Source organism: Wyeomyia smithii, chromosome 3 (genome assembly GCF_029784165.1).
Source record: "Wyeomyia smithii strain HCP4-BCI-WySm-NY-G18 chromosome 3, ASM2978416v1, whole genome shotgun sequence".
In the NCBI taxonomy this organism is placed as follows: Eukaryota; Metazoa; Arthropoda; class Insecta; order Diptera; family Culicidae; genus Wyeomyia; species Wyeomyia smithii.
This window is the reverse complement of record NC_073696.1, coordinates 83,211,349-83,227,159: the sequence shown is the minus strand read 5'-3', so window position 1 is coordinate 83,227,159 and position 15,811 is coordinate 83,211,349. Positions and strand designations below refer to the sequence as shown.

General features: G+C 38.3%; 1 protein-coding gene across 1 annotated transcript in view; it reads left to right on the top strand.

Moving 5' to 3' along the window:
- The first annotated feature begins 5,811 nt into the window (after nt 1–5,811).
- LOC129731930 (netrin receptor unc-5-like) overlaps nt 5,812–15,811 on the top strand; it is a 573,886-nt gene continuing 563,886 nt past the window's right edge. Inside the window, exon 1 of the mRNA XM_055692323.1 lies at nt 5,812–7,294. The gene's annotated coding sequence lies outside the window, so the exon portion shown is untranslated. The remainder of the gene's footprint in view (nt 7,295–15,811) is intronic.

The following is a 15,811-nucleotide window of genomic DNA, read 5'->3' as shown; positions in this document are numbered from 1 at the left end:
TCGCATCGTGCCTCAAGAAGCAACCAAGGTATACATCACTGGGTAAAGGACATTTCGTTGAATGAAATGGTATAGGTACAGTAATCATACTTCTGATTACTCTAGCTAAAATAATTCGATTTTTATACTGAAATGTTCGAAGTTTGAGACTGTCCGAAGTTTGAATCAAAACGATTCGTTTTTTTTTATCTTAAAGGAGATTATAAATGTAATCAAAAGTTACAAGAGCAAATCCTGAGAAGGGTTCTAATTGATAAGATAAACCTAAAAAAAATGCCTAAATATTTCCCAATATTGTTGTTTACTGAGCCGACATGACACCAAGACACCGAAAATCAATATTTCACGCAATTTTAAAATGCCTTCGGCGACCTTTGGATTCAGCGAAAAAAACTAAGATAAGTGTTTAGATACTCAATTCCATGCAAAAAAGTCTTATCTGCATTTGTTTGTTCTCCGAATATGTTCAAAATCGCAATATACTATTCTTAATTGAAAATTATTTTCTTTTAACTTTTCTTCCATTTTACATAAAATATAAAATTTTGACGAGGCATACATTTTTAATTTGAATAAAAAATTTTGTTTAACCCGAATCAGACCAGAATTCCCCGTGAATATTTTACTTTTTTTTAACTTTGGATAGCTACTGGGTCTACCCACCAAACTTAACTAAGTTGATGTGATTTTTCCTATCAAACGGCATCTATTGATGTTCATAAAAGATTTTCCAAATGATGGAAATGTCATTGAATTTCATTCTAGGTAAAAAAAGTGCAATGTGTTAAATGATGCCATCATTGGGTTGATTCGGGTTAAGTCTTCAATATCGACCACGACCACCATGCGTCTCCATTAAAAAAGATTTCTCAATGTAGTATTATAATACAAACAGTAATTTGCTGTTTAGGAGATATCTAGACTCTGGAGATGTTGTCGTTAGATATTGGATTTCCCGGAAAATTGTACATAATATATAAAGTTTTCACGGATATATATAATTTTGTTTTAGAGCTCCAATTCCCCTATGTGTCTCTATTGAAAAAAACTTGTCGATACAGTGTTATGATGAAAATCGTTATTTGCCGTTAAGGAGAGTTCTAGACCCAGGAGACCCTTTTTGATATTTTTTTGTTGGATTCCTCAGGGAATTGTACATTAAATATCAATATTTACGCAGGAAGGGTATCGAACGTCTGCGTCAGTAGTTTTTCATCGGCTTTTTCAATTTTAAACAGCACTCCTATGCAAAATCCTGCCAAAGGAAACCACTGCAAAAGACGTTGGACACCCTAAATATTTTGTTTTAGAAGTAAAATTTCTTGCATCTTCAATTTCCAACGCAAAAATATCAATACGGTTTTTATCATAAATTTCACGTGGTTATCATTATTCAATGAACGTTTCTTATTTTCCTTCAATTTGACGCCAAAAGATTTAGGATAATAGACTTGAACGCTACGCGAGTCTTCAATTTGGACCACCTTGATTCAAAAAGTGTCACGAGTTTGGAATATTCGGTAAAGAACCAAAAACAAGTCTTCTTGAGTATGATCGGAGCAGAAAAATCTCGAAAAGGACTTTTTGACGTAGAATTACGTCATACGGCAACATACACTGGGGTCCAATATCAATACAGGTATCCAATTTCAAAAACCACAAACATCGAGAGCGTCACGAGAATTGTCCAATTTCAAACATTTTAAACTCAGTCAGTTTCCAACCGATTTTCGTCATTTTTGCTGTAATCGATTGGAAAATCAACTAAGCACCCGTCCAAATGCATAAAGTTGTAATCTGATTGTTCGAACTATTGTACTATTGAAAGTTGTCAAGCCTTGTCGAAACGCAAATGTCGACCTCTGATTGGTCGCACAGTGCTTATTTCCCTAAAAAGGTCGACAGAATATACCTAGTGGACTAGGAATGCGCGCTTTGTGTTTAATGTATAATTCATTCCATGACTGTACCGATACCACACGGACGTTGGTTGCTGATCGTGACGAAGAAAGAATAGCCGGGTTTCAATTTCTGGCTGATCGCGCTGGGCGCGTTGATACTTAAGCGCCTGTCTATCTGGCGGCTGTTATGGAGTTTTCGGTAGTTGCAGAATCATTGAAAATGGCAGGCAATTCTACTAGAGAAAAATCATCGAGAATCATCGGGGAATGGTTATCCTAAATGATGATAATTGAACAAACTTGCCAGTGTTGTTACTTTCAGCATTTGCAAGAAAAATTCAACATTGCCTCAAGAACGTGTTGGAGGCCCTGAGAAGGGCCGGTTGCAATTTATACTTGTTCTCGAGCTGGATGGCAGCAGATAACAGAAATGCAGCACTTACGCTATTGCGGCTCAAAACAAAACGGTAACAGTTTGACATCACAGCAGAATTTCGACCGTCATACTCATGTCTACCATCGGCAATATCAAACACGCAACAATCTGCTTCCATGCGACACGGAGACGGGAACATTTTCTTCTTCTAAGCCACGCAACACGACACAATATATGTTATTTTGTTGCTTTAGTGAGAACTCTATCGGTCCGGCAGAACAGAATGTCCACAAGAAATCATTTTTGTACATCCGTGTTACGAAACTGAGAAAAACTGTCGGAACGACATACGAAATAAAATTTTTCGAACGTTGTAGAATGGTATAACTGGAAATAATTGAGTCACACCTCTTTTTCCAGTTATAGCATTCCACAACGTTCGAGAAATTTATTATGTCAGAGCGGATATCGCGCGCTATCTGACCATGAAGCATTTATGCGATAATCGAATGAAAATTACAATTTCAGCAATCGGCCTTTTTCTAGGCCACTAAATGTATTTGGAAGAGCATCATAAATGGTTATCAATAAACTGCAACTGAGGTTTTCTGCTGCTGCAAATGCATAGCGGTGTGATGTTTATTACGATTTGTTGATAACAAGCGTTATATACGAAACAAATGCGATTTCAAACAGAAAAGTTCGGCACGTTCTGCTCACGATGCTGATTCCGTTTTAAAAAATTCAAAACACTTCATTAACAAGGATGTAATGTCTTGAAGAAGACGATTATAGTTTGACATCACCGCAGAATTTCGACCTTCATACTCATGTAATTATATACGAAAAGTATACGGAAAAATATACCGCTTCACAGCATTAAATTGATTAACCCCATTCGAGTGTATTTCCAAAGCTATTGCAAAAAATTTATTGACATAAGACAGGCTGTCGTAATTCTACGTTAACCTTGCGGTCGTATCTTATAAACAACCTCTTTAACTTTTTGCATTCTGGAATCAAAACTTGCCCAGAACTTAACTGAACTCAAAGATGGTGGACATGTTTGTCGAGCAAGCTGGTTTTTCTCGCACGTCGATTTCTCAGATGCATACCCCCAAGAGGAAGTCGAAGAGGAACTGCGTAGGATGCTGACCGTCAATACTAATCAGGATTGTTCCAGTACAACCGTTTGATGCTCTTCAAAGGATCATCAACAATATAGTAGCTGGCATTCCAGGTGTCAAAACGTATTTTGACGACATCATGATCGATTAAAAAACTCAGGAAGAGTACGATCGCAGCCTGTACACCGTCCTGAAACGAATTCAAAACTATGCACTTCATCTCCGTATTGTGAAGTGCCGTTACACTCTTCTGCAGATCCAAATCCTGCGTCATATGATCTTCACCCTGACCATGCGAAGACGCGCACCATTTCCCAAATCGCAGCTTGGATCTTGTTTGGGAGCAGTTAGTTACTACAGACGGTTCGTTGGTCAGATGAAAAAACTTCGTGCACCACTGGCTGAAAAAGGACGCTCGCTGGGATTGGACCACCGAATGCCAGAGTTTTTCGAACGCCTCAAGAAATCCTCCTCTACAATTTGAGCTGACTCACCACGATCCAGATAGGGATCGTTGGAAGTGACGCTGCCGATTATGCATCACACTGCTGCTCTACAGCTTTGACGTTCAGTTTATGCCAACTGCAAGTTTTGGTACCGCTGATCTGCTATCACACCTGATGATTTCATTCAGTAGACCGTATGAAGACTACGTCATCGCTGCACAACATCGGATGTGAAAGCGATCCTTAACGGTCACATCTGAAATGACAATTGAAGAGACAAGCCATGATCCAGTCAAGGTAATCTAGCACATCAACCAAGGTTAGCCGCAAACTTTAACCCAACAACAGTATCCAATCATTCGCCAGACGAGACAGCTGGCAGATCGTTCAAGATTGTATAATGTGACCGGGTCGTCATTACATCACATACCCGGAAGCACATAATTCGTCAACTGCATCAAGGATACCCTAGCATAGATCGTATGAAGACGTTGGCTAGAAGCTTCGATTACTGGCCAAACATAGACGACGACATAGAAACCTGTATTCGACATTGCAGTTTTTGTGCAGAAGCTGCCAAACTCCCAAGGAAAACCGATTTCGAGACCTGGCTAATTTCATCAAAGCCCTGGAAGTGCATTCACATCAACTACGGTGGCCCCGTGGATGGTTACTACTATCTGGTTATCGTCGATGCTTGCTCCAAATGGCCCGTAGTTTCCGCATCCGCAGTACAATAACTACAGCAACACTGGAGTATCTCGAATAAACCTTCGCAAGGTATGGAAATCCACGAATCCTGTTATCAGACAATAATTCCCAGTTCATCAATTCAACATTCTAGCAGATTATTAACTTCATGAACTAATTACATTTATTGTCCTATGACTTTCATTTTAAATTGTAAAATAGGCAATGTATGTGATTTTTTCAATGATGCGTTAAATGAACACGGGCTGAGGATATGATGTGTCATCGGAGATTGCTGGTTCTTGTCCCGTCTGGACGAGGGAATTTTATTCTAAGTCTCCTCGAAAAGAGTTCTGTTAGGGAAATGGAATCAGTCACTTAACCATAGCTCCAAATCACCCGCAAGCGAATAGACAGGCTGAAAAGTTTGTGGCCACTCTCCAGCATCCCCAGATTCTCTTATGCACGTACCGCTACACCCAAACCGAAACGCGCCTGAAGAAAGGTCATGTTCTGATCTGTTCCTAGGAAGATCGATCCGTACAATACTCGATCTTGTCTAGCCACAGATTCCAACCTCAAGTGAACACGAATAAAAGACCTAGTTCGACAGACGCCACAACACCATCAAACGGGAGTTCGAAACGAGTTTGATTCAGGAATCTCCTGTTCTAGTTGCAAACACAATTATTATATAATTTTGATTAGTTGAAAAATAATAAACAGTGTAGTTGCTTTTTTATAAATTGTCATCCAGACAAATTTATTTTATACTTCTAAGTATTTGTCGACACGCTAAAGAACCGTTGAATTGCGGAACCATATCGTGTCACCATATCTAAATATGAACAAAAAATACAGATGATAGAAAGCTTCACATCGCACTTAAAGCTTACGCTGCTACCCGTTGAGCTACCGAATGAACTCGTGCTGGCACTCATCGTCTCTCTGTTATCAGTAGCACCCGCGGGTGCTCGTTGTTTATAAAAATGTAAACACCCACCCAGTGCCGGCTATTGCCGGCAACTGTAAACAGAGAGCCGAATCAACATCAACATTGCGAGCTCACTCTCCCACCCACTCGGTCGCTCCCACCGGGTTCGGATCGGAGCTTTAATGCTGCCCCGGCGGCGGTGTTCGACAATCTCTGCCGGTTCGATTGCGCGAATATACAAGAGCCAATTCTCTCCCGCTCCGGCACGCGCCGATTCGCGCATTCAGTCGCCACAAACATCGCACGGCCAGTGCCTTCAGTTGCTCTTCATCTCTCTTTGGAGTTACATACGTCGGGAGTTTTGAGGGTTCGTTCGTATCAACCGGTGTATTCCCGGTTGCCCTTTTCCGCGATCTTCGCTATCCTGTGGTCCCAGAGGTTTTTCATGATGTGTTTTTTACGGATCGTGCGAGATTAGATGAGTTATTTCAAATCTGCTTTTAGATTCCGAAGAACGTAAGTGCGAGAAGCCGGAGTTAATTAGTTCGAGTTTTTCTTTTCGACGTTTCTGGGACAAGTGCGAATGCTTCGGGTGTCGATCGTATGAAGACCATTAAGATTTAGCTTTGCAATGATGAATTCTGGAGCTTATGTGTAGCGTATGCGGCTTCAAATCTGGAAGCACAAGTGAAACGTAAAAAGAGCGAAGAATAAAAAACGAGCACATTGCCTCGCAGAGGTGGGAAATTATCGGTTCATTTATCGTGATTATAACCGAAGCGCGAGCGATATATATGTATACTGGGAGGACCGCGAGCAGTGTTTATCGTCGGTGAAGAAGAAGTGTTTGGAAGAAGAGACCACCAGTTCCCCCCTACCTCCTTGTGTTTCCCTTCGGGCATTCGTACTTATTCGTAAAACTGTGGCATATTTTTTTCCTGTTCCACGGTTTTCTCCTGTTCTGTTTGAACAACCAAGCAATGCTCGCTCAATTTATGCCTTACCGATAAAATCGAGCTTCACTTGGGTGCCGGGTCGTGATCGTGGTCAGCAGCAACAGCATTGGTGGTAGCGTGGTGCCCTATGGGTGACTGTTGATTCCCAGGAAATCTTCAGTCGATTAGCGCCTGTTTTTACACTAACAAGTGGTCACGGACAGCATGACGGTTGCCGTGTCGGGTCTGGTTTGATTGAGGAATTGTGATAAATATAACAAATTAGCGGGAGGTCTGGTTCGAGGAAACCGTTTTCATTTTAGCTAACGAGAACCGGAACGGATAAGCTCGGGCCGTCGCTGTTGAGGGCGAACACAAACAAACAGCTACCTAACTTTGTTCGCCGTCGATGAACAATCCTAATGGTCACTGTTGGTAGCGATGGCGTTTGCCCCCCGCGTGCTTGTTGCGTTTACTTAGCAAAAACGCGTGATTAAAAGGTTAAAAAGCTCAACAAACATTGCGCCTCGTACAGGCAAGTGAAAAAGAGAACGTCTTGTGTCAAAAAGTGAAGAAAAAGGTTAAAATTCGGGTGAAATTTTTGTGGGCTCTCTGGTATATGTAAAGCACATAAAAAAGGATATCTTGCTCCCATTTTACTCGGTGCATAGTATTGTATTCTACTAAGATCGAAAACAACGAGTCTCGAAAAAAAAACGGTCCATTCAGCAGGCATAAGCTGAGGAAGCAACGAAATTGAACACGATGAGTAAACATTTTAATTTAATGTCATCACAAGGATAAAACGACGCACCATCCTGTCGGTCCGTCGTCTGGTGAAGCCGTCGTTCACGGCAACGAAGTCCTGTCGGTGAAAACAAAAAAGTGAGTTTTTTTTTTGTGTCTTTTTTTAGAGATAATTATTTTATGTTGTGATGAAATGATTAAAATTCTTCGGTCTACGGCTTGCCCTACCGGTCGCAGTTTTTAAGGTATGCATAAGGTTTAGACTTGGGATGACTGGATTAATGGCGATGTTTACCCAACGAAGGTTTTCTGTGGGACAGTTCTTAATCTTGAATTTTTTTTTCGTGCTGTTTTGTATCTATTTGTGTTTAGTAATGGTTTGTGATGTCGTGGTATTACAGAAGATGACTGCTAAAAAAATGTTTTACATGTTCAATTCGCTAGAGTATACAAGCGTTATTTTTCAAGTCTATTTTCAATTAAATGCAAATGAATAGCATTCAAATGTTGGTCTCTCTTTTGGCTTTCTAAGTCTTCATGAAGGAAAACACGACAATCTAGCAAAACTGCCCGACGTTTCGACCGTTTTGGTGGCCTTTTTCAAGGGAAAACTGTATTCAACGTAAAAAGTTAATAACTAGAGTATAAAACATAAATAGTCACTCACCTTAGTTGTGTCGTATTTACAACGGTCGGAAGTCTTGTATTGCAGTAGTTTGGTTTTTGCTTCGGTTGCGATGAACTTTTGCTCGTTTCATTCATCGGAAAACTGCGAACTTTGGTCACTTGAAAATTGGCTGTATAGTGCATTAACGTTCGATTTGAAATGGTGCTCAGATTGGGCGGGTATTGATCAATACGGTGAGCTACTAGGGGTGATTTGTTTGTTTTGAGTATGGCTTCTGCGGCGGGTGTAGTTTTTGATCGTGTGTAGGATTCCAGTTTACGCAGTGTTGATGCCATTGATATCAGTTCGGTGGTTAACTGTATTGTCTGTACTGGCGATATGACACATTTCTCTCATTGGTAGTGTTTTAAAATACGTAAAAAACAATATCGCACGCTTAGCCTGGGGACTAATAGCGGTCTGGATCAACTAGGTTATTAGTTGAGAGAATTCGTTATCGATATTGTTTTTGGCACATTTTGTATGTGTAGGATAAGTACAATGATACACCGTGCTGAATCGGGAAAATTTCCAGCTCGAATAGATCCTTGACTCGATCGGGAATCGAACTCGATATCACAACCGTGTGGTGAGCTTACCGACCGACATCGCTATTCACAGAGCCGCGGGGACCACAGCTTTTAAAATACGTATTAACTATTATTTTTTTACGAAATCATTTTCGGTCAAATGCCTGCATGCAAAAGTATAGCGGTACGAAACCTCATCAATCCCATAAAAACAAGTGCATCTTTTGATTTATTTTCATTTAACTGATCGACAAGAGCTAATAAAAGGTTTGCAGTAGATTTCAAAACGGAAAAAAATGAAAGATTCTAGCATTTTAGGCGTTTCTGTGAGTTTTGGTACTAGATTGCTCAGGAGTGTTTGAAGTCTTCAAAGACTTAAATGAAGTTTTTCCGTAAGCAAACGTAGAAGCGACGGACCCGGTGAGCAATTACTCTGCGACTTGTGACGCACTTATGAGCTTCCTGGAAGCACCAACATTCACAGGAATGCCCGAAAAGCTAAAATCTTTTATATATTTTCAGTTTGAGTCCTGTGGAAAAACCTATGTTGTTATAACAAATTCAAACAATTTGTATCCCTTGTTTGTCAAAAAACAAACGGGTTTCTTGAGAAAATGCTATTTAATACATTCACAAAAAGTCGCAGATTCACATGAAATTATTTCTACTGTGGTTAAAATGGTATAAGAGAATTCTCCTAAGAAAATCTTATTAAATTTAGAAGTAACGTTGAAGAACGTTGAAAACGTGATGTTTTGCATTAATTATCTCTAGAGAAGGAAACTGATGGGACAAATAAATCGGCGAAAAAATTCATTTTCATGGCCTGTAAACTCTATGCGAGTTTATCGCTGCTTGTTTGAACACTGGTTTGATTCACTCATCGGATCAAATCAGTAGTATAATCGTTTTCCGATCCGATTTAGCGGTGCAAAGAAAATCATTGGGTTAATTTATTCGTGAGTGTAGAGTGATAACCATAAAAAAGTTTTCGCAACGAAAATGAATATTTGACAGTGAGAACATAACCTCAAATTTCGTGCTTCATATACAGTTTGATAAATGCTGCATAAAATTTCTTACCAGTTGCATTTTTATTACCATAAAAAATTACACGCAAACATTACAAGCAGGTTATGTATATCAGCCTAGTCTATAAATTAAAACTATCTTTCTAGTTCCACAGTTCTAATGCAGGAGACGCAAACCGAAACTTCAATAATAAAAACGGCAAACAGTAGACAGTGAAAACAAAAATTCCAGGAGTGCAGATTTTCAGAGTCCGTATGCAGATTTCAACCCTTTAATGGGCCGAACCGAAACAAAATCCACCAAATTTTATTCTTAATTCTAATCACTGATCATATCTCAATTATCAGCAGAAAAAAACACGAAAATTGAATCGATTTGCAATTTAGTATTAATAAAGTTTGCAAACTTTTTTCTGACACTCTTTATATAAGTGTAAATTTGCTCGAAATGTATTCAGATTTTTCCAGACTTTTACACCTCTACGCGGAGTGTTTCCAGGCTTTAAGTAAGGTTTGTTTTCGGATTCCAAGCAGATTTTATTGATTTTCATGCAGACATTTTTTAAGGGGTTATATACCTTTTTAGTTTCCAAAAAACTGGAAAAAATTTTATTACATTATCTCCAAAAACAACATCTTAAGAACATTTCCACAAATTTTCATAAAGATCTGAGCAATAGGAAGAAAGTTAGAGCGATTTGCAACGCGCCTCGCCACGGCCGCATAAGCTAAACTTGAAACTTTACACGCGATTATCTCGGAATAGTTTTTTCCGGAAAATGACTTTGCCGTGATCCTGATTGCGGTAAAACTACTGAACCGATTTCCTTCATCTTTTTTTTTTTTTAATTTTCGTTATAAAATTCGACGGTCCTTGAACGAACGCTTTTTGAAACATACAGTTACATTTTTCCGCAAAAAAATTTTTAATGCAATTTTTTGCGCTCAAAACGTGCAATTTTTGGGAAAAACGTTCCCGTTTGCTTTGAAAACAAAATACTCATAAAAGCGATCGTTCAAGGACCCGGCACACTTCTCAACCAATGAAATAATATGAGTTTTTTGATTTCGGTTGACCCGCTGAGTCTCTATCAGGATCACCGCAAGCCTCTGCAAAAAAATAGCGTTTCGGGGGAAACGGCCATTACTCCAGTAATAATTGGTATATCTCAAAATCAAACGTATTTTCTTGTTGTTGATAAACTGTACTTTCAGAAAAATATCACTTTGATGCAATGAAAATGGTGCTATGCACTTAAAAATAAATTCAAACTTCCCTCATTTTTCTCGACCAAAAAGGTATATAACCCCTTAAGAACATCTGGCATCTCTACCCACAATTTAGTTTTATTGGGTGCAATTGATTAATACAACACTTGTTACTTAATGATGTTAGCGAGCAAATGTTGATAAATTGTCAATGGGATTACAATCGTCTCTCACTTCCAATTATTATCATCTCGCGATACTCCTTTCTCGCATGCGAATATTGAACCATCGCACACTGGGGAAAATGAACCCAAATTCTTATGTAAAATTGGTCAATAATTCGATTGGTGACAGTTTCATCCTGTTCAGGGCACGAGAAAAGGTCTATATTTCCAAAACTACGAAAAATAGGGTGAAAAGGGGCAAAAGAGACCATTTTCCGTGCCCTGCACAGAATGAAACCATCACCAATCGATTTATTGACTAATTTTACATAAGAAACGCTATATTTCAGGTTGTTAGTCCAGCGGCGATTATTCAGTGGAAATGTGGGTCCCGGTTATTCCACAAAAAAATAAGATATTCTGAAAATTCATTTTCAATCCATTATAATCATACTTTACGAACTAATTTCATTTTTGTCATATGACTTACGTAAACTTGAAACATTATAATCATATTTTTTCAGAACCAAAACTGGCATTTCAAAGCTAAGAAAAATCTTTTGGGATATATTCAAAAAATAAGTTGTATGGCGTTTAAAAGAAGGTCCATCATTTGGTGTAACGAGTTTTAACGATTTCAGCGCACGCCGCTCGAGACGACAGAGAGACCGTTAAATGTGCGTGAAATACCTGCAAATTCCGTTGTATGACTATGTAGCTGATGTGTGTGTGTTAGCTATCAGTAAACATCTTCTTACAGCATTAGGTTAATGACAATGAGCTTGACGTCCAATAGAAATTGGACAAAATTTTAACAGACTGAGTGGAAATTCATTGTGTTACTAATATAAATGAATCTAGCTAATGATGTGGAAAAATCGCGGCAGTAATCAAACCGGTGGCTCGTAGTAGTAAGCGGTTCTGTTGTAATTCTTTTAATAAAACTGGGCACACAAATTAACCGCCCGATCAGTTAAAAATATCAGGATTATAACAAATCTTGATATTTTGTTACGAACTTTTTGTCCCAACTGGTGTTCTAAACTTGGTCTCGTTAATAGATAAAATATAAAAATTCCTATCAAAATTACTTAGTGATTATTACAAATCATTACAAGTTTTGTAAGGTTTTCGGCAGAAAAATATCAGGATTAGTAAGAATGTACAATATTTTGCTATATGAATAACAAATTTTGTTATAAATATGCTTTAAAAAAACACGCTTTCGAAAATTCAAGTGTATGATAACATAATTTGATATAATTCTGTACTTTCTATCATTCTGGCATATCAAAAATATTACAGGCTTTGTTATTTCTATCAAGTTTAGATATATTTGAGTTACCCGTTTGTTATAATCGTTGGATCGGGCAAAAACCACAAAGCTTACAAATATGACAGGCAAGTTCATTTCATATTTTAAATCGATTGGTTTTGAAAACGTTTTCAATCGCACTGGTAAAATATGAACGAAATCCGTTGGAACCTAGAGAAGAATTAGGAGGTGGACGAAGGTGACCTGGAACAAACATACTCGAAACAAGATTTGTAAAAATCGCAAAAAGCATCGATCGATAATTTAAAAGCAGCATACAAATCGGAATTTACAAATGGTTCTTATAATTCTGATGCAGATTAGCTGAATAAGATGGAGGTGGTCCATTCAAAACAGTTCTACCCTACTCAAATAAGTTTTTTAACATATATAAAAGTTATTCCATACGAAGTGACCACGAAAAAGCACAAACTTGGCATCGACCATCACGGGTTTGGCTCAAAGTTCATCCAGCTTCACTGTGAAAAAAACCCAATTTCGGTGTCGATTGGATTACACCCGCTCTGTGAGATCCCCGTCTTTGATACAAGATAACGTATATTTTGTTCAAAATCTCTTTTTTCTTCTCTTTACAATTCATATGTAGACATGAAATGTCGGAAAAGTACAGATATATGAATTTTGATGGAAATGAATAAATAAATTTTTATTCCAGGTATTTTACCTCGACTGGTAACTACGTACTGTATGTTTTTCTCTTGCAATGAATTTTCTTCTTCCCACAATATTCCACATTATTTTCTTGCGATTTTAACCTGGTTCTTTGCACTGTCGATTTTAACATTAAATATCAATCACAAATTTCGCTGCAAAAAATGGTAATTCAAATTTGCAGTATAGAAATAATTCTCGTGGCTAACACCTATTGTTTTCTACTGGTTTTATCTTACAAAAACCATGATGTTTTGACATTACCCTTGAGGTAATACGCGCCGCTTCGGTTTCTGACAGACAAGCTTTGTGCCTTATGGTGTTGTTTCAAAATTTCCCCGGCCCGTGATTCGGACCAACGTTGCCGTCGTCAATTTCTAACAAATTGAATTTATGATCGGAAGTGTAGCCAGATAGATTAGTTTTGTATTTTAAAATTTATTTTTCCTTTTTCAGCAGATGCAGCCATTTATATTTTAAATTCGATCATTTCATCGTGTTTCTTGGACAATTTTACGTAAGAAACAACTTTAACCTCGAGGTAATATGAGCCATTTTCGAGATATAGCATTTTTACGAAATCAGTTTTTAATTTCTCTATTGGAAACAATCATATTTATTGGAAAATGTCTGGTAACTTTCTAACATTACGACGCGAATAACTACTTAGTAGTTAAAACGTCTTTAATTAAATAAAAAAGAAAACTTTCTAACACAAGGAACAACCCATTATTATTATTACCATTATTTCCTAACAAAAATATTTTTGAATTAAAAGCTATTGGTTTGACTTTGCTTTTTTTTTTGCTGACTTTTTCATATAGTTTTGCCTGCCAAGCATTTATTATTTGTTTGAAATTATTTGGTAGTATTTGGGTAATTTTGGTTGTATTCTAGAAACCAGAAATTGCCACCTTGGAACTCGAAACGGCGCCTGAAGATGATTTATCTATGACCATCACAGGCTGTTTTCCACAAACTGGAAGCCGCCATCTAGGATTAAAAAATGTCTAGAGTTTATTCTCGGCTCGTGAGCTTCATTCAGTTCCGGAAATAGCCATAATGGTGGTATTTATTAAATTGAGACTGAAACGAAAATTGCAATCTTGGATTTCAAAACGGTGCCTGGAGTTATTTACCGGCTTCAGTAATGCCCAATGTTGGTAACGGATGACAATTAAAAGTTTGGATTTTTTTAGAGGCTCTCTTACTCCACAACCAACACGCACAGGGAGAAATGAGAGTATGTATATCAAAGCTCCCTCGCTTTTTTATGCCAGTATTTTTTGTTTTGTTTATGCATGCCCAGTTTTGTTCAAAATGACGTCGAACAAAGGAGAATTTTGCGTGTATGATTTTCTGCAAACCCAAACTATAATTCGCCGGAAAGGTAGTAGAAGACAGGCCATTATAGTGGGCAGAAAAGGACTTTGCCTTTTTTTTTCTCGCTTGTTTTCCGTCGGTCTAGTTCCGCCACTGTTGTGGCCAATCACCGACGCCCAGGGAGGCAACTCCACACCCAGGACCCTAACTCACGACCCGTTTATTAACGGACCGGCGCCAACGGCTTTACTTCCTCATGCGATGGAAGGCGTGATCCCAGAGATTTTTCGCCTCAGAAAATCTCCCGGTGTCGGCTAGGATTGAATCTAGACCAGTTGGGTTGGTTGTGAGTGGATCACGCCACCTCACAACCATCGACACCTATGTCGGCGGTGGGATTCGAACCCAGGCGTCGAGCGTGGTTGGCGGAGACGTTACCAACCACACTAGGCCCCCGCTCTGCTTTGCCTTTTTGTCTAAATCAGTGGTTCCCAGCCTCCCTCGTATAGCAAAACTTCTATCTGAAATTCTTCTGGGGGGCCGCGAAGCTCTCTAAGCTTCACAAAGGGGGCCGCGGAGCTCTTTTCTTTAGGAAAATGGACCGCGGAGCCAAAAAGGTTGGGAACCACTGGTATGAATCATGGTTTAAGCCTAGTGGCTTGGCTATCAATAAAAGTGTATACCAGAACAAGTGTTTGAACAAAATTATGATTCCAATTCTTTCAAAACACCATACCGATGAAAAGTAGGAGAACTGCTTCATTATTCATCTCATTAAGCCGATATTCACGAAGAATGCACGGATTCAACAACAAATTTTCATGAAATCATTGAACAAATAAACAAAATACGCTTACGTGCTCTTATAGAATCGTTCAGTATTGTATATTTAATAAACTTAGCTAGATTTATCCTGAATTTTATAAAACAAACCATTTTGCACAACGCTTCCATATCCATCTCAAAACTTAAATCACTGCTTAATTATTCATCTCATGACGCCCCCATGTTCATCACACTGCAATGCACTGTTAATCATGAATGAATAAGATTATCATGAATGAACGTAGCCGCAGCCCGTCGTAGTAGGTTACCTAGATATCCGCTGTAGTTGTTTACCTGCAAAATTGGTATCCTAGGTAACCACTGCAGTGCTGTCGATTTATGTCAACTATTTCGGAATAATTTAACACTTTCAGTATGATTTTTTCGTATTGACAGAAACTGATTTGGCAACTTGGCAACTAGTGGAAACAGATGAAAATACATACAGTTTAAATTTAGAAATTGTAGAAATTCATCTCATATATTCCTGCTAATTCAAGCTTGTTTTTGGAAATTTGGGGTGAACATTTCAAAAATTAAAGTATTCTTAGTGTAGTGAGTGATTTTGTGTAGTGATTAGAATAAAACAGTGGTCCGCTAGTGATGAAAAAACTTTGTTGGGCTGCTGAACGAGTCCCGTTGTAACCGTATAGAACTGCCCGGATTTTGTTTTCTGAGGTAGGTGATTAAATTAAATGAGTTTTCGAGTGTAGATGCCCGACTATAATATCAAATTAACGCTTTTAAGTGAGTTTTTGAGGATTTTACTTTATGAGAAATCTAAAGTGAACTAAGAAGAATCCATTCCATGAGTTAGCAGATTGGTTTAGTTAAAAAAAATGCGTTTTTCCTGTTTTCATGTTGTATGAGATGAATATCTGGGCTGAGATAAATAATGAAGCAGTTCCCCTAACTGAAA